At 41.0% G+C, this 23,352-nt stretch overlaps 1 protein-coding gene across 1 annotated transcript in view; it reads left to right on the top strand.

Moving 5' to 3' along the window:
- Arhgef38 (Rho guanine nucleotide exchange factor 38) overlaps nucleotides 1-23,352 on the top strand; it is a 122,420-nt gene that overhangs the window by 999 nt on the left and 98,069 nt on the right. The window lies entirely within an intron of this gene.

The raw sequence follows: 23,352 nt of genomic DNA, 5'->3' as shown, positions 1-23,352 counted from the left end.
TCCTGTCTCTCCTGTTTTGCGCACAATGCGGGCATGACCTCCCCTCATCCCACTGTGACCTGTCATTTTAGACTTTAAAACTGCAGCGGCGTTAAAAGACCAATGGGACACACTTGTTAGCAGAATGCTTTCCTCAGAAACAAGCTTAGACTCGGTTATGCAAATTAATCAACTCAAATGCATTTAAATGAAATGTTTAAAAACTCTAACTAGGGCGTAATCCTCTTTAAAAATTCTGTATGGCTCAACACTAAATTGCAGCGTCAGTCGTTATCCTTAAAGAAGTTATTTTTAATGAGGGAGGAATAGTATTTGATCCTTCAAGGCAATGTTGGAAAGAATACAAATTTTAGTCATGCACACTTGGTTTCCAGTTAGGACTTTTCAATTTACTACATACAAGATTTTGAAGAAAATGTCTTAAAATTTCTGAGCTCCAATTTTACTACTTTTGAATGTGAGGTTAGTGATAGCTACCGTATAGTGTTGAAGATTAAATTAAACAATGACACAAACCTCTAATACCTTGGTTGACAGATACTGTATGCTCTATAAATAATAATAGCAGTTATTTTCAATTGTAGGAATAATGGGTACCATACTAACAGGCCAAGATGGATGTCCATCCAAACTTATATGCCTCACGTTTTCAACTTCTTTTTCTTCCTTGATAAAGACACAACATACAGGAATTCAGAAGTCCACCACATTATTCCCAACAATGTTTCTTCCATAAGTTTCACTAATTCATCATCTTTCTTCTTCAGACTTTTCATCAGCAAAATAAATTAGAAATAATTTTGGAACTTACTAAGTTTTTCTCTTTTCTTCCTATCTATAGTCTACAAAATAGGCCAGCAGCCACAAAACACAGTGGGTGTTTGTTAGTTGCCTTGTAAAAGTCCGCAGACTGATTGCCCACCTTGCTTGGTTTGTGAGTTTTCTATGTTCTGCTGGGTTTTGTCTTTGAAAGTGGAAAGAAAATTCGAAGTTCACCCTTGTTCCTAGAAATACTCAGGGGGTGGAGGGGGGATCACCAGGGAGTGTAGAAGGTCACATCAGAGCTGTAACTTAGCTGGACTCCTGAGAAGAAACATGTTTAGCTGTAATACAGCAAAACCTGAATTCTAATGCCAAAGGGGACTTTCAGGAGTCATTTACAGCAGATGCTTCAGCAGCAATGGGAGGCATCTCCTCTACTATGTTCAAGGCAGGTAGCTCTGTGGGTTTTCGGTCTGGTTTGTTCAATGCCCACAATGGACTGTGGTCATGTGACTCCTACATCTCTTCCTTATTGAAATGGCAAAGGTTTTGCCTCCATCTTTGTTGGAACCGATAGCCCCCAGGAGGCATTAAAAAAAGAGGACTTGCACTAAATAGAGCCCTAGAAAGATGGTCCGACACCATTTTGAGGTCAGAATGCTTTCGAAGACTGGAATTTCCAGTACTTCTACAGCTCTCATTTCATTCAGCCAGTTGTTTTTAGTGCCGCGTTGTTATTTGAGTAATTCCCTGTTCTAGTTCTCTCCAGAAGCCAGCTCATTGGTTCTGAAAAACAGATCTTTCTTTGGTGTCTGTGAGTTCATCTTTTAATGAACACTAGACAGTCTTCCTGTTGTTGTTTTTTATTTTAAAAATATTTTATAGCCTTTTAGCAGACTGAATTTTAAGTTGCAATAATAATTTTTTTAAAAAATGTTGCTCTGCATCAGAGCTACTGGATCAGTGCAGCAGAAAGCATCTCTAAAGAGGATATTCTAATGGACGCACAGAAGGCTGTCTTGCCAGCCGTTACTCCTGATACACTCTCCACTGTGCCGGGAGAGCTGGATGCCACCCAGCGCTGGGTTTTTTGACTCCTGCAGCAGAATATTCAGTGAATTGGTATTGGTTGTATATGTTATATGTCAGGTCTTGTCTTAGTCAGTGTTGAGCCAAATCACAAGGATAATGTCATAAACAAAACAAAACAAAACAAAAAAAACCCCACACATTTCCACAAAGCCTTGTAGCCTGCTTGGGAAAGATAAGACAGGTAAGCAAACGGATGGAAAAGAGCGGCTTGGTGGAAGCAGGGGCTGGATCAAGGGTTCCGAACAATCACTGGGTGGAGGAAGTCATTAGGTCTCTAAGATGTGATAAGCTGGAGATAGGGAGAAAGTACAGATGGGAAACACGGGTGTTTTAACTTCTTCACTATACCTCATCTGAAACATATTGTTCTTCCTTATTGCTTATATTGACTCTTATTCCCCCTCCAATCTCTCACCCTACCCATACTCCCTCTCCCTCTCCCTCTCCCTCCTTTGTTAAATATCCCATTTCTGCATATAGAGTCAGGCCCAGCATAAATAGCTGTTCAATATTATTGAACTATTCATTAGAACAAATGATTTGGATGATCTGGCCCAGGCAGGGAAAGGATGTGAGCAGACATCAAAGCCTGAATAAAACTCTGTGTGTGTGTGTGTGTGTGTGTGTGTGTGTGTGTGTGTGTGTGTGTGTGTGTTTATACGGGAGGGTCCATACCTCCAGCAATAAATATGATTGTTCATTAAAGCAGAGCACATGAATGTACAGAACTGCATACATAATGACTACATTTTAGTGGAGGGCTGTCTCACTCCTCACTGCCGTGTAGAGTACTGTGACCACATCTTAGCTCACTCTTCTCCCGTTCATTACAAACATACATCACAGAACCTTTCAAGTGAGCTCAGCTCCTTATTCCCATTCTACTGAGGACCCTAGAGATGAAACAAACAGGGGAAATGTAAGGGCTGAGTTGTAAAACTTTAGGGTTTCATATATTATTACCTGTGTAACCCCATCTGAATTACGCATGACTTGGTTGCATATGTCTGCATCTGTATAGAACACACAGATATGTATGTGTACTCGAGATATTCTGCACTCCTTAAGCTTTTCATGAAAATGTTAGTGACTGAGACTCAGCGGTCTTGTCTGAAATCATAGCGATTGATGTTGCTGATGCAATTTCTGCCCCCCAGACAATACATTTTTACAGACGAATCCAAATCTACACACTAATAACCTGAAAAGTGATATTTGGAAATGAGACCTTTGGGCGGTAATTATATCCTGGACAAGAACCCTAATAAATGGAATTGATGATTCTGAAAGATACTCAAGAATTTGCTTTTCTCCCTGCTGCCATTGGTGGAGACACCTGTCAATCAGAAGGCAGGCCCTCCTCAGAAATTGGGTCTGCTAGGAACTTGACCTTGGACTTCACAGCCCCGGTAGGATGATGAGGAACAAAAGCTTGTCACTTATGCTACACAGTCTGTAATACATTCTCAGAGAAGCTAGAACTGACCAACATTGGGACAGTTTGCTTTCACTGTCTGCTTAGGTTTTTGGTTGGTAAATACTTTGGCTGATGAAGTAGTCCCTGAGAATGGGAGCAAGTAGATAAAATGCCATTGTCTTTGATAACAGGAGTCAAAACTTTCACTCTTAGCAGGTCGATGGCATCTTATTCCCTTCCTTCTTTTATTACATTTCATTCCTTCTTCAGAAAAGAAAGTTTTATTACTGTTAAGAAAGAACTGATAGGTTTTCTTATAAAATCCTAAAGTTCGGTACTCTAGTGTTAAAAAACAAACTTCCCTAAGGCACACACTTCAGACAGATTGCAAAATACGAGGACACAAGACTCGACTGAAAAGTCGAACTTGGCCACATTATGAGTCCATTTAATGTATTGTGTTTTTAAAGAATAATCTATGAATGAATGGGAGCTGTTCTCACTGAAAGCCTTGGTGATTGTTCTGCTCCAGGCCTAATGAAGGATGCCATAAAAGGAAAGGCTAAGCTTCTCTGCATTTCTAAGCTGGAGCCTTTCCCATTCCTGTCTGATCCTTCTCCTGTCTCCAAACACCATTTGCTAAAGAGAGAACTATAGAACTAGGAACTTGACACCTGAAGAAAGAGGTGTGTAATTGTTTGAAGGGCAAACGTTTAGAAGAAAGTCTGCTTTCAGTAGTTTCTGTCTCATTCATGCACAAAAGCCAAACTGAAGCATATTACAGTCCCTCCTTTTTCAGTAGAGAGTCAAGGTGTCCTGCAGTTTTTAGAAAATTTGTTTCCAATCGTGAGCCACAGAAAGCAGTAACTCCCACACATCCACATTGAGGTGGGCGAAATCACTCCTCCTGTGTTGACCAGGGGTGGCTTTTTTTTTTTTTTTTTTTTTTGTAACTTTCCTAAAGATGGAAGGTCTCGTTTGTAGTTGTGTGGTTTTTCTTATCCATAGAAATCAGAATTTTACCAGTGCATAAAATGCAGAATCAAGTGGTGAGGTTGAATGAAAGGAAGGAAGGAGAGACAGTCGGGGGAAGGGGATGCCAGGCATGAAAATAAATGGATCTTAAAGTAGTAACAGAGCTGGGGAGAAGACCAGTAAGAGAAAAACACTCGATTTATGTCCATCTTTTGTAGCAGTACTTTCTAATCAGGACCAGAAGCCCACAAATAATGACACAGGGACATATTATTAATTCTGAAAGCTTGGCCTTAGCTTAGGCTTTTTTCTAACTAGCTCTTAATTAGCCGGTTTTAATTACTCTACGTTATCATGTGGCTCAGTTACCTTTCCTCTGTCCCATATGTCTGACCTGTTGGGCGTCCCATTGGTGTCTCCCACACACCCAGATTCATCCCTCTGACTTCCTCTCTCTGCCTGTAAGTCCTGCCTATTCTCTTCCTGCCTAGCTATTGGCTATTTAGCTCTTTATTAAACCAGTCAGAAGGAGCTTTGGCAAAGACACATCTTCACAGTGTAAACAAATATTCTGCAACAATCTTTGCCTCTGCTAATACAGAAGATTTTTTTTATGTTCGTTTATAGAACTATGTCTCTGAACTGGCACCATCATATTAACATCAGTACTTTCGTAGGCGTTGGTTTCCTGGGGAAAGTGAGATTGTCTTACTAATGCTGAACTTGTGTGTACACTTGGTTAAAACCAGGCAAGAGTTGGCTTCAGATGAAGCCTGGAGTGTCCCTGACTGCCCACTCCTGACAGAGTAGGTGGAGAGTCCTTGGAAGCAAGGTTACTGACGGTTGGGTTGCCTCATTCTCCCATGGAGACTGTATTTGGAACTTTGGAATTTTCTGTTGCACAGGCCTCAATGTTGGCTGTAGGCTTGCTTTGGTCTCTTCCTATCTCGTTTTCCTATGGGTGGACTTTGGTTGTGTGTACATTTAGGCCTGAGAGGTAGCTGATGATAGGAAATTTCTTGAACTGATGAAACTGGAGTGTTTATATCACACATAGGATGCCCTTGGTAGATGGGAGACCTACTAGTGAAAGATTAAGTTTACAAGCCATAAGGCTAGGGGGGATGAGTTCGCCCCAGCACTAAGCCAAATTTTGGTGTGACACTCTTAACAGATCTGAGAAATCTAAGCTTGAACTTGGATTTCTGATTGTTATGAAGGTATCTTTGTCAAAAAAAAAAGAAAAAAAAAAGAGAGATACATCACTTTTAATTTGACAGTTGGCCAGCTCTGTTTATAACTTTTAGATATGTAGGCATGGCATGCCAGAAACATTGTACCCTTGCACCAGGTAGCTGGAGAAGGGCAGGCATGAATTTGGGGTGGTGATCTACCTTCCGGATGTAATCTTCCTTCTGTGCAGGATCCTGCAGAGGAAGAGGGAAGTGAAATGGAGGAGATGGAGAGGGAGAGCCGTGACCCCCCAGGGTGATGCCAGCAAGGGACTTCCACACACCACCACACAATCCCAAATCTTTGCAGTTCTGGCTTTGTAGTGGAAAAACGTAAATGGTAAAACTTGGGGTTGAACATAGGTGCTTTCAACAACACAAAACAGAATACATCCAGTTAAGTATCTTGCCAAATATTTTACTGATACCAAGTTAAAGCCATTTGGTGTTTACTGCATGCTTTTTATAATGTGGTAACAGTCTTTGTGACCTAGCTTGACTGGCCAGTTTTTGCTTGGAAACACACATTTTTTTCTTTTTGTCCTAGCCAGTGCTGCTGTTTTAAAAATAATTTTTATTGTTGCCGTTTTTCAGGGACTACAATTGCAAAGTTTTAGGCCAAGCAAGTTTTCCCGATAATAACAGGAGCTTAATGGTCTCTATTTTCTGCTTTATTGAGCACCTTAAGGCTCCTCTTTACTTTTCATGCCTGTTATCTTTTATTTTCCTCTCCATAAAATGCATCATACATCTGAAAGGCCCTGTTCGGTAGCAAAGGTGGAGAAGACAACACAGTTACAAATTAAAAGTATGTAGTTAGCTGAACGTGGTGGTACACCTTTAATCCCAGCACACAGGAGGCAGAGATAGGCAAGTCTCTGTGAGTTCAATGCCAGGCTGCTCTATATAGCTGTTCTAGGGCATCCGGGGCTACAGAGAGAGACTTGTCCCAAAGCAAAATAAAACAAGCAATCAAACAAAAATATGGAGCTATAGTTCAGAAATTAGCAGTTCTGTGTATGGGTGGGTGAAACTGTAACAGAATTCTACAAAGTCAGCCTGAATCCTGAGCTGTAAATTTAAGTACAGCAGGAAAATACAATGTTGTGATTAAAAGCCTTTGTCCAAGGGTATCTGGAGCAATTTCTCTCTCGATTAGTGAATCAGGAAGAGCAGTTCTGGGATATCTGCACTGAGGCTCTGGCAAATAATGTCTTGGACTGTCTGGCCTCCCCTGTGACTCAAGGAACCTGAAAGGCCACATCATCTCACTGCTGGTCTAAGTGTCTAAGTGTCTAAGCGGAAGAAATCATTTTTCCTGAATGCTTCTTGATGTTAGGTCTCCAATGTCAATGCAGAAAAAGAGCTGTCCCTGATTTCTGCTTCTGTGTTGGTTGTAAAATGGTTGATTGGAGACATTGTTTACCTCTCAGCTCTGGCCTGATTCTACTCAGGGAAAAACAGTGAGTCCCTTGAAGAATTAGGATGCGTCTTCTCCTACCCACGTGCAAGCAATTTACTATGCTCAGCAATCAGAAATGTAGAGTTAAATATATACCTGCTTCCTGGCTAGAAATTAGTCCTTTGCTCAAGCTAAAAGTTTCCTTCCTCAAATTCGTGGAGGTCTGGATCCTCCTCAGTGAGGTCTCTCCACCCTTCACAATCCTTCCCTGGAGGTCCCTGCCTGAAGCAGCAGAGAAAGGAAGAGCTTTACTTCTACCCTCTCAAATTCTGTGTATGGGAAATTCGAAATGAATCAACAAAAGGCAGACTGACTGGGAGAAAAGCTACAGAAAATTATTTGAAATCTATTTGTTTTATGTGACACAAAGTACTTTATAGAAAAAAGTAAAAACCCCAAAGAAACAGATGGACCTGGAGTTCTGTACTGTAGAAAAGCAGGATTGGGGGCGGGGCCACCGGCTCGAAATTGAGGAAGCAAGTAGGGTACTAAGGGGGACTGTAGGTTTTTCAAGAAGGGCTGCTGTGCAGATTCATCTGGATGTCAGCGGTCCATCTCTAGTGTCAAGGAGCTCTACTCTTCCTGATCCAGCCAGGTCCTCTCCTCGTGGGAATTTATGCTTTACTTTTAGAATAAAGGAAGGGAGAGATGGAGCCCTTCCTACATCTGCCCTTCCCAGGCACCTTCAGCTCAGAATAATCAATACAGCAAATCACATGTGTGAGTGTGTGTGTGTGCGTGTGTGTGACGGTGTGTGTGGGGGGTTGTTCTGATCCTTTAGTGGCTTTCATCTCCGAACGTCTGAATTTACATAATTGTATCAACCCCCTTTCTTTTTCCTATTTAGATATAATTCCTCCTGGGAGTAGAGACTTAGACCTGTTTCAGTATTTCAGGGATGCCTCATATTTGGTGCACACTCAGCTGAATCGTTGCCCATTTAATGATTTAAAAATATTCAATGGTTAACTGCAGCTGTATTGATTCTCATGGTTGGTATATTCCTATAATTCCAATTTTCCTAGTATTTGATAGTTTTGGCAACTACATTCTTTTGGTTTTCTGTAGCAAGGAAAAGCTATAGAAATCAAGAAAAGAATCGAAGAAGAGAATAAGATGTATTGGTATCATAATCTTCACCTCATACTAAGTCTCCATGACATCAGAGGTGCACATAAAGCAATAAAGAAGCTGTGATAAGAAAAAAGTTTAATTGCACCTAAAGTGTAGGTGGTATTGAGTGCAGAACAGAACATCGAAATAAGAAGCCATTTAGGATTTTTAGGGGTGGGGCATTCCAGAGTGATTAAACATATCCTGTGATTTGAAACTAGGTGATAATACAATGCTGACTTTCTTCCTTGAGAGCTGATAAATGAAAGATACCCAGACCTGAACATCTGTGTTTGTCACTTACATGCATCATGGCATTTCATAGTTTTTAAAACTTTGCAAAGAAGTTAATGTCGTATCTTCACAGATGATGAAGCCAAGGTTCGTAGAGGTGGAAGTGCCTTCCCTGTGGTCACACACCTAGTGAGTGGTGACATCAGTTCTCCTGAGTGTCCTGTGTTCCAAGATCACTGTGTATGTGTGTGTGTGTCTGCGTGTGTGTGAGTGTCTGTCTGTGTGTGTGTCTGTGTGTCTATGTGTGTGTGTCTGTCTGTGTGTGTGTCTGTGTGTCTGTGTATGTGTTTAAACACACAAACTGGGTTCTTCACTCTTCGTACCCTAGGCTTTGGTAGCCATACCTGTTTTCTGTTTTCTTCTTAAGGGATTGACCAATCTTGACAATGTTTTGAAAATGTTCAAAAGCCCTTAGATGCTCTGTTTTACAAGGACATTTGCTGCTGTCTTTAAGCAAACCATGAGCAAGCATTTTCAAGGACTGTAGCTTGAGTTTTCCTGCCTGGCCCATAGTCAGGACAAATCTCTCTCACCCACCAGTCCCAAGCCGCTCAAACCCGATCAAGTAAACACAGAGACTTATATTGGTTACAAACTGTATGGCCGTGGCAGGCTTCTTGCTAACTGTTCTTACAGCTTAAATTAATCCATTTCTATTAATCTATACCTTGCCACGTGGCTTGTGGCTTACCGGTACTTTACATCTTCCTTGTCCTGATGGCGGCTGGCAGGGTCTCCCTGACCCAGCTTCCTGTCCTCCTATTCTCCTCTCTGTTAGTCCCGCCTATACTTCCTGCCTGGCCACTGACCAATCAGTGATTTATTCACTGACCAATCAGCAACACATTTGACATACAGACCATCCCACAGCAAAGGACTGTATCATTTTACACTTCAAAAAAATGTTTTACCTACATATAAATTTGGAAGATCTGTGAGCACAGTGGCTAGCATCAGCACTTCCTAGAATAACTAGCATAGGCTGCTTTAAAAATGTAACATGAATTATCAGAGCTCGTCTTAGCTGCTGATCAGCACTAACCCTACAGTACATGGTTGGATAAGGATGCTTAGGGGAAACGGCCAGAATGTCTACTCACGGTGCTCCTTCCCAAAGATTCCTTGTTGATTTTCTGTTTCCTATCGCAGTTGGCAATCAGTTCCAAACAGGGGCAAGTGCAAGGCCCTGGGTTCAGTCTTCGGCTCAAAAAAAATTAAACAAATCAAACATTCAAAATTTAATATTTCTAAAAGTATAAGTTCACATTATGCTTTAGCCTTTCAGTTTTTAATATTTCTTCATATACACATCAAATAAGGATGTAAATTTAGATTTCATTTGATGAAGGAATATTTGGGGAAAAATTAATATTCTCTGAAAAAGTGAAGTTTTACCACATTGTAGTTACAAGAAATAACTTTTACACATTTTATTTTATATGGTCTGGGGATTGAACCTAGGGCCAAAGTATATAAGGCAAATGCTCCACTCTGAGCTGTACGCACAGTCCACATTTGCTTTTTACTACACAAAATATAAATTACACATCACTACATAAACTTCCATTAAAACTTTATTAATAGAATTTTTTGAATGAGGAAAACCTAATCACAAAAGTTCAAGTCCTTACAGCTTTTGCTGTATGTTCTAATGTTTAAATTAAAAACAATAAGAATTTGTTTTAAAATATTCAAACTGTAGTTTGACTTTTCTGTAGTTTTAGATTGTACTCAAATTTTATGACATCTAAAGACCTCATATTAGATGATGTTAGAGAATACAAGCTATGATATGTACACATTTATGTACATGTGCACTATATACATATACACTGATGCATGGATTGATGCTTGCAGGTGATGCTTAGAATCCATAGCCTACAATGAATGATTAAATGGAACTTTAAAAAAAATCAATTTCAGTTAGTTGAAAGGAAAACAAATTCTGTTTTTTATTTATCTAAAAATCTATTCAAATGATAATTCAATGGATAATGAAAGGCCTGGGATCTAGTTCAGTGATAAAATGTTTGGGTAAGGTATGTGTAGCCCTGAGTTCAATCCCCAGCACAACACAAAGAAATGGGAAGAGAGAGAGAGAGAGAGAGAGAGAGAGAGAGAGAGAGAGAGAGAGAGAGAGAGAATGGAAAGAGGAAAATGACATACCTCTATGTCTAATGCTTTGACAATAAAAAGGGAAGAGTAGGGTCTCAAAATGCTGACTCTTCGGCATGACACTGACATTGCAATCATAAAAACACAGCAGCTGTGGTTGCCTGCACTGGGCCTGTACAGGAAAGGACCTGTCATCTGTCAAACATGGCCTGGGGAGGGACTCACAGAGATCTGCCTTTCTGAGCTCAACTTTTAGATACCAGTGGACCTTGGGGAAGGGCAGTCAGTGTCTTCAGTTGGTACCATGGGTGAGCCCACGAGGCTCCAGTGGGCAGTTCCAAACACATCGTAAGACAGATGGTCCTGGTTAAACTCAGTGGTTGACAAAAAGAAACAAAGGGACAAGAGTGCAAAACTAGGACTTGTGTGGAATCGAGAGTAAACAGAGGTGGGGAGGAGATGGGAAAGGAAGGGGGTGAGAATAACCAGAATGCACTGGACACATGTATGAAAAGGCCAAAAACTAATTTAACAAAAATGATAACTTTAAAAATGAGGGAATAAGAAATGATCCTCAGATGATTTTCTCACAGTTTATGCAAATAATTTTTAGAGTGACTTTAGGCATTATAGGCAAAAAGGGAGGAAGGAGGGAAGAAGGAAAGGGAAGGAAGGAAGAAAAAGAAAAAGAAAGAAAGAAAAGAGAAGTTGGTATCAGTCGCTATGCCCATTACAGAAACCCTGATTTGCTTCTCTGGGAGTTTCTACTCTAAACTCTGCTTCTGCGTGGCCCTTCCGTGACCTCTCTCTCCGCAGTGGCAGGTGTGACCAGTTCCTGTTTACTCTCCTTCACAGGGCTCCATCACGCACTGTCTGACGTGCCATATTTCTCGCCAGTAATTGTCCTACTGTTTCTCTTTCATAACCAAAAGACGTTTCAAGAGACCAAGGTTTGCCCTTATGCTTCCCCGCCGTGCTGCTGCTGTCGGAAGAGAGTTCCCAGCAGCGCCACAGCTCACATTTGGGGAGAGGTCTTTTGCAAGGCGAGGCCCCCTGCCCCGTGGGACATTAACAGCATCCTCATCTTCTATGCACTAGCTCCTAGAAGCTCTTCTTCATGCCTCTCTGTTAGGACAACCAAAACGGACACAAATATTTCCTTAGACGACATGAAAAATTGTCCAGAGCCACTCACAGGCACAATGGGTATTCAATAAATATTTTTCGGATAAATGAATATGTGGATAAAAATCAGTGTCCCATCCAGTCAAAACTCTATACATTCAACAATAAGATACATATAATGGGGAAAATGAATACAGGCAAGATTTACCAATCTGAGCACTCACTCTACTCAGAACTTAGAGCTTCCGTTTTCATTTGTTTTGGTTTTTTTTCCCCATTTAGGAATTTAAATAAAGACATTTCCAGAAAGTGCCCACCCATTTAGCTCCTAATTATCCTGGCTGTGCTATGCTGATCACTATTGGAGCCTCTAAACTCCAACCTATGGTACTTCGGTATTTTTCAAGCCTGTAAGTGTTGCTGAATTCCTTTTAGAAACCCACATTGCTATCTTTTGCAGCAATTAGCAGTCAGGGGAAATAAATCAGAAGCCTTGTGACGATAAAGCATTTCCCAGCCCCAATAGTTGAGCTCTCAAATTTGGAGCAGTTGAGTTTCAGCTCCTCCATATTTTCACTGCATACCTCCCTGGCTTCCCTCCAAAACCTGCCTGACATGCAATTATTTTCAACCTATTTCACAGAAGGCTTGCTCCATTCATCTTTCTGTGGGTCAGATTTCCATTAGCTGATAAAAGATTTACCGTGTGAAAATTATGTCCATAGGGTTCAATACAAGCCTGAGCCAAGTGTTTTTTGTTTATTTTGTTTTTGTTTTTTTGTGGGCGTGTGGCAAGCATGGGAAAGGGTATGAAATAAGATCTGGATTAAAGAACATTTGTAATCATATCTGGGGAGATGGCGAGACTCTAATGGGAATAAAGCTCCTGATTCAATAATGAGTAGGTGTTTGCTCTGTAGGGACAAAGAGAAATAGACTGATGCTGATGCTGATGCTGATGGAGAAGATGATGGTCTGACCTCAGTTTCTGCCTCTGTCACTTACATGACTTACTCTTTTTCTTTCTTTCTAAAAACAATGCATTTATTTTTGTTTTATGTTTACATGTGAGTACCTGCATATATGTACACCACATATGTGCCTGGTGTCCAAGGTGGGCAGAAGAGAGCATTGGAGTCCCTGGAAATGGAGTTGCATGTAGTTGTGAGCTAGCTGATGTGTATGCTGGGAACCAGACCCGGGTCCTCTGTTGAAGCAGCAAATACTCTTAGCCACTGAGCCATCTCTCCAACCTGGACTTACACTTTCTAGGAATTAGTTTTGTTCTGGAAGTAAAGCAGAGAACTAGGTAAAATGACCATCTTCTCTCCTCCTCAGTATTTTTCTATTTTTCCTTGTTTGGTTTTATGGTCACACTATCCAGTCAATCAACTCAGAAATCTAAGCTTTGGCTCCACCCCTCCTTTAGCCTGCATTGATTGAAGGCCCATGCTAATTTCTTCCTAAAAGAACCTAATTACATCACTGTTTTCTCCAATGTTCTCCTATTGTTAAGGTTTTGATATGAAGTGCCTATCAAAAAGGTATAACGTTGAAGACTTGGTCCCCAGCTGGTAGAACCAGTCACTAAGAGGTTCCTGGATCCTGAGCACTCTGACTTGACTGAGGAATTAATCCATTTATTGTATCATAATCTGATGCCATTATTAATAAGAGATGAGGCAAGCCTGATTGCTGGTAGGTGGGTCACAGGGTATCTTGTCCTTGGCTCTTTCTAGTCCCTCTCTCTGCTTCCTGGCTGCCCCAAGATGGGCATCTCCGCCCTACCATGCTCTTCTGCCATTGGCTTAGCCTACAGGCCCAGAAAGGATGCAATGAGCTAATTATGAACTGAGACAGACCCATAGCCATAAGAAATATTTCTTCTTTAAGTTGTTTTCCTTGGGTATTTTGTCACAGAAACCAAAAACTAGTTAGCACTCACCACTCTTAAAAGTCTGAGATTTTTTAAAGGATGCCTTTAGGATCTGTCCCATGACAGCCTCTGCAAACTCAGTATCTTCTCATGTCCACTAACATTTTACTTCCCTCATCTGAAGCTGTTTTCCCATCTTGATCTTCAGGCAAGCTCCACAGACGCTACTCCTTTAGCTAATGGCATGCTTCTTCTCTCCTAGCTACCTCTAAAGAGCATGGCTTCCAGGATGCTCTAGGCTTTTTAGCCCAGGTCACAGTGTATGGTAATTATCATCTGTACACTGTTTTTTTTTTTTCAATTTTGGCTGTTCTTTTTAAATTGCAGCATGATTGGTTTGCAGGATCATTCTGAATTATTTTCTTCTTAATCTTTTTCATTTGTCTCATCCAAATTCTAATATAGCAGTAACGGCTTGGCAACTTTAGAAAATTGTTTCAAAGCATTAAATCAGTTTTTATAGAAACACACATGTTCTACCACTCACATATTTTGCCAATTTATGTGTGTTTGGTTAAGTTAGTGTAATTACAATAAAAAATGCAGCCATGCAGTCAGGTTTGCTGCTGTATGCAACTAATTTGTGGAAAATGTAAAAATGGATTATTAAGGGAAGTGCATAGATATCACTGTATGTTTTAGGGAGCAAAGGGAAAATGCTGACTTACCCAGCAACTTTAATAATAACCCATCATTACCTCTAGATTACCCATTTCCTGACAGTAAGTGCTGTTGCATTATTCATTACTACATATATAACAGAACCCACTCAAATCCAATAGATAATTTTAAATTGATCTTGAATGAGATACAAAATTTCTTTAACTCTCCAAACTAGAAAATTTATAAAATTATTAACTCCAAATTCTGATACTTAGTGATTTTATTTATCTCTGAATACATTTGTGGTTATGATAAAATTATAGATTAGTTTGGGACTAGGTACTTTTGATATATTATCCTTCTGTTCTGCAGTCAAGTAAGTGACTGTATGAGTTGTCTGATAAGTAACTGTTGAGAGCTGTGCATGGCCCTGCCGTCTCCATTATCAGTGGACCAGAGGTGCTGCTGACAGCAGCTGTCATTACGTAACGGCATTGAACAAAACTTTAAGGTCAGAATATGAAGTTACTGCCTACAGCTTTTCTTTCTAAGGGTTAAGTGGCATAATTATGAACATAAAAGTCCATGATTATTTATTAGCAATCATTAATAATTTGTACCAGCAAGAGACCTTAATCTAAATGAATAACCACCTAGAAGTCTAAGAGTAATGGTAAATGCTACCCCAGCAGGGCAGCCTTCTTCCTGATTTGCTGCTAAACTTTCTTGAGAAGCAGAAGATTCTCCGTGAATTCTCAGAACCTTCTTAGTACTGTGATTGGGCCTTGAGATAGATGGGGATAATTGGGGTTTTAGAAGTCAGTCATTATTATACTATTGCAAATGACAAGTCAAGGTGAATTTCCATTTCATTTGGATTCAGTCTGAGCGATGATGTGCACATTAGGCCCGCTGTTAAACTGCCTTGGTAGTAGTCCTTGATAGTTCTGCTCTTCCCAGATGCCAGGGAAATGTCCTGCTAGATGTACAATCAGCACCTTCTGTCCCTGGGCTATTTCCCAGGTGGAAGCAGGGGGAAGGGCCATCTAGGCCCTTCAGAACCAATGACAAGTAATTCTTAGTAATATGAAGAACAAGTGGCTCTTTTTGGAGGGCTATCTATGTGTCAGACATGGGCAATGTGATTTCCATGCTCTATCTCACCTCCCACAAGTACCAGGCAGTGAGTAGTGGCTAAAAGGAAGGATTTGAAGCCAGATGAAAAGACTCAGGTTCAAATTCTGGCCCCACCACTTAAAGCAGCGAGACTTTGTCCAATTGGACAAATTACTTAACCTCTGTGTGTTTCCACTCCTTTCTGTTAAAAGGTAAGGAGTAAGCGTGTCCATCCTGGAAGGTAGAGCTAGTAATTAAACTGATACCTCTTTATTACTGCTGTTGCCAGCTTTTCTTGGTTCTCTTCTAGAGAGGAGACAATTGAGTGACACCATATGGCTTGGCCGGTGTCATGTACCAGTGAGTGGCACTGCCAGTGCTGGCCTGTACATATCTCTGCCCAGCAATATCTTATTGCATATGCACAGTGTACCACGATGGCAGCATTGCCAGTCGGGGGCTAGGGTGAGAGATCTCCAGTTGCACAGCTCAGCACATCTGGTTAGAACCCCAGTTCTGCGGCGTAATCTGTGAATCATTGGAGAAACTCTGCTTGCATGTATATGCTGCTTCTTCATCACTAAAATTAGCATAATATTCCATTTTTAGGTGTAAGGAAGATTAGAGATAATGAATATTTACAAAGTTGGTCCTTAACAAATACTTCAAAAAATGTCTTTTCTTTTTCTTTTTCTTTTCTTTTTTTTCTTTTTTTTTTTTTTTTTTTTTTTTTTTTGGTTTTTTCGAGACAGGGTTTCTCTGTGTAGCTTTGCGCCTTTCCTGGAACTCACTCTGTAGCCCAGGCTGGCCTCGAACTCACAGAGATCTGCCTGCCTCTGCCTGCCGAGTGCTTGAAAAAATTTCTTAATAAAAAAACCCCAAATACTTGAAAACTGTGTGCATTACAGACTTGCACAAAATATTATGAAAATTATAATGGGAGTAACAATATACAATGATTTAATATAATAAAAGTAATTGTAGCTTGCTTTCATAAATAAAATATGGTGTGTGCAGGCAATGGAATATTATTAAACCTTGATCCTCCTTTAGCAATTTGGTGATGTTTTGTGTTGAATGTCACCAAGAAGTCACACTCATCTTTACATTTTGTCAGGCTAAGATGGTGTGCATGACTCCTCTTACCCAGGATGCATGTGTTTGCGTTGGCAGGTGAGTATTAATCAATGTGGCTATCGTTCTGACAGTACCGTCCCAAGTAATGCCGTTGGGACACCAAAAGAATGTTTTTATTGCACACATTACCTTGGAATAACATTTTTGCCAGGAAATTTGACATAGCACACACAGTGGATGATAGAAAGAAGCCAAGCTCAAGGCTGTCAGTCAAGTGTGCCACACACGAGGTACAGTGGAGCAGCCGAGATGCAGGAATGCAATTAACTGTGAAGGTCGTTCTTCACCGGGGTGATAGCTGGAACAAAGCTGTGTTCGGTTATATGGCTTACTCTGTTTATATCTCCACTTTTATAAGCCTCCCTCTCCGTGTGGTGTTTAGAAATCCTAGACGTTATTTTTAAAGATTACAGTCTATTGTGTTTAAATCACTGCATGCCAGACTCAACTGAGAATCATTTTGAATTTTGAAGCACAGCTTCTGACATTGAAACCTCCTCCTTCTCAATTACTATAATAAATGTTAAATTGTGAGGAAATTTTAATATATCCAGAAAACCTTGGATGCCTCTGTTCTATCTTATGATCTCATTATTTCCCTTGATTAAAAATAAATCCTGGCAATGTCTATATAAATTAATATCATAACCATTTTAAACATATAGTTCAATGATGTTCAATATATCCCTAATATGTATAACATCACCAGCACCCACTGCCAAAACCATTTTCATCCCGTGAAGGTGTAACTCTTTTTGGGGGGTAGGGTAACAAGATGACTCAGGGGTTAAGAGTACTTGCTGCTTCTCCAGAGGACCTGATTCTGGTTTCCAGTGCTCATATCCAGTGGCATAGAACCGTATGGAGAGCTCCAAGGGACCCAGTGCCCTTTCCTGTCCTCCATAGACACCTGCAAACATACCGCATACATACACACACAAAAAAATAAATATTTTTAAAAAGTGCAAAGAGAACTCTTCACTGATCCTGGCAACTATTCTTTTCTATTGTAACTTTGGCTTATAATTTCACATTTTATTTTCTGCATAAGTTGAAATCAGTTAATTTTGAAGAATTATTGATTTGGGGGCACACAATGCATAAAGGTAAAATTTTGTCAAATCAGCCACTGAAAGGGGTGTAGACATAGTCAATCATGAAAAATCAGAATAAAGTTGAGTTCTCTCACTTCAAAACTAATTGAAAGCATGCCAGAAAGACAGGCATACAAATAATAAAATAGACTAGAAAGACAGAAAATAACCTCTGACCCTTACACTCTTGCTCCCCCTCTTCCATAGTGATCCCTCGAGTGTGGGAAAAGAGGGTGTGATATAGATGTCCCAGTTAGGGCTGAGCACTCCACAGTTGCTGAACTTTGACCAGTTGTACATCACTGTGATATTCACCCCTTACTGCAAAAGGAAGCTTCTGTGATGGGAACTGAGAGATGCACTCAACCTATGCCAATAACACTGTTATTACAGGCAGGCACAGTGGTGCATGTCTTTAACCCCACTCGGGAGGCAGAGGCAGGTTGATCTCAGTGAGTTCCAGGACAGTTTGCTCTACATAGTGAGTTCCAGGGCATCCAGAGTTTTATAGTGAGACCCTGTTTTTAAAAAAACAAAATAGCCGGGCGGTGGTGGCGCACGCCTTTAATCCCAGCACTCGGGAGGCAGAGCCAGGCGGATCTCTGTGAGTTCGAGGCCAGCCTGGGCTACCACGTGAGTCCCAGGAAAGGCGCAAAGCTACACAGAGAAACCCTGTCTCGAAAAACCAAAAAAAAAAAAAAAAACAAAAACAAAATAATGATAACAATAATGACGATGATGGTGATGATGATGATGATGATAGCCATGAGGAGTCAGTTTAATCCTATGTCCATTTATCAGAATAATAGTCATCATCTCTCTCCTAGAACCTATAACCTGTCTAGCCACAGGCTCTCAGCCATGATAACAGTGTCAGTTTGTGGGTTTCATTTTGTGGAACTGGCCTGAAATCCAGCTACAAACCGGTGAGTCACTCCTGTGACATCCGTATTGTTCTTGTACCAATGCACATGTCTTCATAGGCTGGTCATTATTGTAGCTCCCATGGTTCACACAGATGGGTAAGATTGGTGATTACTGCACTGGCTGGTTTTATGTGTCAACTTGACACAAGCTAGAGTAATCAGAGAGGATAGAGCCTCATTTGAGGGAATTCCTCCATAAGATCCAGCTGTAAGACATTTCCTCAGTTAGTGATCAATGGGGGAGGGCCCAGCCCATGGTGGGTGGTGCCACCTCTGGGCCAGTGGTACTGGGTTCTATAAGAAAGAGGCTGAGCAAGCCAGTAAGTAGCACCCCTTCCTGGCCTCTGCATGAGATCATGCCTCTGGGTTCCAGCCCTGCTTGACTTCCTGTCCTGACTCCTTCCAATGGTGGACTGTGATCTGGAAGTGTAAGCCAAATAAACCCCTTCTCCCCAACTTGTTTTTTGGTCGTGGTATTTTGTCACAGCAATGCAAACCCCAACTAAGACAATTCCCCATAGAGATAAGGAAATTAGAAAGAGACCATGGGGGTGTCTTTCAAGGGAGGGGAGATAGAATGCAGTGGCAGGGAGGGCGAAGGGGGAATAATGGAAGAGAATGGGTTAAATAGAGTGAGGGTGTGAGGTCAACATAGAAGAGGGAATACGGGAAAGATGGAGAGGTAACTAAGACTCAAGACCTTTCGAATGTATAATTAGCACTTGTCAGCATTTAAATGGGGTCACCCTATCATGGAGCAACAGTGCTCCTACTAAACCTCTAACTAGTAAAGCCCAGTGCCAGGAACGGGTTACTTCTTTTGGAGATGTTGTTCAGTGGGGTCCTGCTGATGCCCAAATGTCACAGACTATCACCATTGCTCTTGGTAATCCTTTAGACCATGATAAGACCATATTGCTGAAGACACCACATACTTGAACCATAGAACATGGAGAAACATGGAGACCATCCCTATTGGCTGGCTTTTATAGTACTGGAAGGTGCTATGTGCACCACCAGAGAAAAGTGATCATGTTACCATTTAGAGTAGTGTGTACATGTGTTTGTGTGTGTAGTGTATGTATGCTCATATGTGTGTGCTTACCTGTGATATGCACGTCAAGGCTACAGGCTGATGTCAGGAAACTCCTCCACCCTCAAATTTTTTATTTTTGAGACTGGATTTAAACATTGGATTCTACTGCCTCTGCCTCCAGAGGGCTGGGATTGAAGGTGTACACCACCAAATCCAGTTCTCCACCTTATTTTTTTAATAGGATTTATTCATTTATGCATGCATGCATATGACTGTTGTGCCTGAATGTATGTATGCATATCACAGGAATTCCTGGTACCAATGGGGAACTAGAAGAAGGTGTTAGATAGTCTGGAACCAGAATTACAGATGGTTGTGAGCCACTATGTGGGTGCTGGAAATCGAACCTGCGTCCAAGAGCAATCCTCTCTCTCTCCAGCCCCTAGATTACACTTTGAAATGCATTTCTCTAAATATTTCTAGCTTCCTACTCTACTTTCGTTTAGGGATTCATTTTTACTTAAGTAAAATTCTTATTATTAGAATATTTTCAGAGAAAATACAAAGGTCCAAATTCCCTTATGTTTGAAAACAGGTGGTCTTGTATCCTAAAATATAAACTTCAAGGGGCCAAGATCAAATCGTTTTCCCTCTGAATTATCTACCCAAGATGCTCCTAGAAGCACTTCTCTATCCTTAGAGTTTCAGCATTTTCTCCATAATATGTTTCAGCATGTCACTTTCTTGCACTGTGTTGCTCTGTGGATAAAAAGAAAATATTTTAGGATGAGAAAATGTTGTCAATTTATTATTTCTCTAGCTGTTTCCTGTTTTTGAGAACTCACAATGTAAACCAGGCTGGCCTTGAATTTACAGAGATGTACCTGCCTCTGCTTCCAGAGTGTTGGGATTAAAGGTGCGCACACCATCACCCTTGGCCCTTTCTTAGCCTCTGTGCAGGCTAGTTATGTCAACTTGATACAAGCTAGAGTCATTTGAAAGGAGGGAACTTCAGTTGAGAAAATGCATCCATAAGATCGGGCTACGGGCAAACCTGTAGAGCATTTTTTAAATTAGTGATTCATGTGAGAGAGGCAAGTCCATTGTGGATAGTGCCATCCCTGGGCTAGGTCCGGGTTCTATAAGAAAGCAGGCTGAGCAAGCCATGTGGAGCAAGCCAGTAAGCAACATCCCTCCATGGCCTCTACATCAGCTCTTGCCTCCAGGTTCCTCCCCTGCTTGAATTCCTCTCCTGACTTCCTTTGATGATGAACTGTTATGTGGAAGCATAAGCCAAAAATAAGCTCTTTCCTCCCCAAGTTGCTATTGTCATGGTGTTTCATCACAGCAATAGAAACCCTGACCAAGAGCTTCTTATTTTTCTCCTCCTGTTCATGTTCCTTCTCCCTTCTGATTCCTTTCTCATTTCAATATTCCCCATGAAAGCTTTTGCTCTGTGAGGGAAAATCGCTCAGATTTCCTTTAATGAGGATATTTGTTGATAAAATGAATGTTTATTGGCTCTTCATCCTTGAGAGACTCCTGCTAAGCACAGTTCTAGGGCAGTAATTCTTTTCTCTTGACCCCTCGAAGGCATTTTCCTCTTCCTATCATTCATTCGTGGATCCCATTGTTATTTCTTTGCAGGTCTTTTCTTCTCCAGTACTTTTAAGATTCTCTATTTTTATTTTATTAAAACTCAAAGTTTTATTTCTAAATATGGTGCATTGATCTTGTTTACAATAGCTGGCTCTGAGAAATAGTGTCTTTTAGGGAATAAAGCTAAAATTCCCTCCCCTCCCTCTCTGGCCATCAATCGCCTGTGGCTACTCAGGTAGGGGTGGGACTTCATGAGGCCCTCCCCATCCATACTCGGATTTCATCTGGCTCAATTCTGAGGAGGTCTTGGGCACATAGTCATGGCCACTGTGAGTTCATGTGTGCAGCAGGACTGCCATGTCCTGCAACTAGTGTTTCACTCCCGATGTCCACTCCCTCTGGCTCTTACAACCTTTCTGTCCCCTGTTCTGTGATGATCCCAGAGCCTTGGGGGCAAGCAGTGTGATATAGATGTCCAGTTTAGTGCTGCGCTCTCTACTGTGTCTTATTCTCTGTATGTTGACCAGTGTGGCTCGCTGTATAAGTCCCGTTTACTGCAAAAGAGCCTTTCTGATGACAGTTGAGAGATGCAGCACTCTAGCTGCATGGTGAAGGGGAGGCCCCCTTGCGTCTTTTCTTATACATGAATTTAAGCATTTTTAGCATATTTGGCTTTAAGTACACTATACATGTTTTGGTATGTAGGATTTTCCATATCTTTAGAAGTAACATATATTTATTTTTTAAAATGACAATGTCTTGTCCATAGTTAGTTACATTTATTATTAGTGTGTGATATGTGTGTGCCTCTGTGTGTGTGTGTGTGTGTGTGTGTGTGTGTGTGTGTGTGTGTGTGTGTAGGTGTGTGCACCAAGGAGTGCACTTGAAGGTTGGGGAACAACTCTTTCCACTTCTATATAGTTTCTGAGAATGAAACTCAGGTCATTAAACTACAAGATGAGACTTTTCACCCACCGAGCCATCCTCTGGCCCATATTTTAATTTTTTTCTATCACAATTAGTAAATCGGGAGTTTTAGTATTAGTTCCAAAGCATATTAGCCATTAAGTTTTGCTAATTTCTACCTCAATTTCACTGAAGTTGTGGTTCTTATTTACCAGTTCTTTGAAACTTTATGACTTATAGAGTATGGCACATTTTCAGAAAGGTTACATGAGGTCTTGGGAAGAAACCGTATCTCTGAGTGCCTGTTGGAAATGTTTTCTTTCCTGGCAGGCCTACCAGGTACTGCACTGTGTTCTCAGTGCTACAGATCATGGCTGGGGTGGTTTGTCTAATTCTGCACACAGTTTTCAAGTGTTGTGATGTCATGTCTTATTGTGATGTCGTGTCATGTTGTGGTGTCACGTCGTGTTGTGATGTCATGTTGTGTTGTGATGTTGTGTTCTGTTGTGATGTCACGTCGTGTTGTGATGTTCACATGGAGCTTGGATTTTCCTGTCTTCCCGATAAACAGCTCATGTTAATGTCATGCTGTGCCTATTCTCATTTTACCCTGTAGTCTGTTTAGTCCAGTACAGAAATAGCCACATTGTTCGTCTCCCAACTGCTTTTTGCGCAGCATTTACAAAGGAAGTTCACTCCTACTTTTCCCAAGTGCTTGGTTCTCTTGGGTGGACAGCCTAAAGATTTCTAAACACTCGGTTGGTTGCTGGCTATTGATTTCTCGTGACTGGAGTGACTACACTATACTTGTTCCTGTCTGTCTGTTTTTTTCCTCCTATGGATTGCTTGTTTGCCCTCTCATTCCATTTTGTCTCCATGGGTTTTGAAATGTCACATATTTGAGTGGTTGGCCTCAGTGTTTTAATGTTTATGCTTAACTTCAAAACATTTAAATGTATTAATGCCCTTGTCTTATACTATGTATGCATGCTTAAAACCCTTTTGAGACACCACAGTCTCTCCAATGCTATCCTTTCCTGCAGTTCTCTTATCTCTTTTCCTGACCACTGACCTTCCTCAACCTAAATGAAGTTTGCCCATTTGGGCCCCAGCTTCCCACTAACCAGTTTCTTCACTAAAAGCCACTTATCTGTCTTTCCAGTCCTTCAAATTCTTGCTTAATAGTCAGCCCTTCTTGGTCACTGTTTTAAAATCATCATGGAGTCTGGGCTCTCACCAGCACCCCTCCTTGCTTCATCTCCCCCATATCACTCATCACCTTTGAGGATCTGAAATGACACATTGCACCTCTGTGTGTTCCTCCCCCACCAGAAGTGAAGTGTCGTGAGAAAAGAGACTCATTAATTGATGTTTAAAAATAGATGTATCCTAGTTCCCAGGACAGTTTTAGG

The sequence above is a fragment of the Peromyscus californicus genome, unplaced genomic scaffold, assembly GCF_007827085.1.
Source record: "Peromyscus californicus insignis strain IS unplaced genomic scaffold, ASM782708v3 Scaffold_9__1_contigs__length_137607984, whole genome shotgun sequence".
NCBI lineage: Eukaryota > Metazoa > Chordata > Mammalia > Rodentia > Cricetidae > Peromyscus > Peromyscus californicus.
Note: the sequence above shows the minus strand (reverse complement) of the source record. Positions and strands in the feature narration are given on the sequence as shown.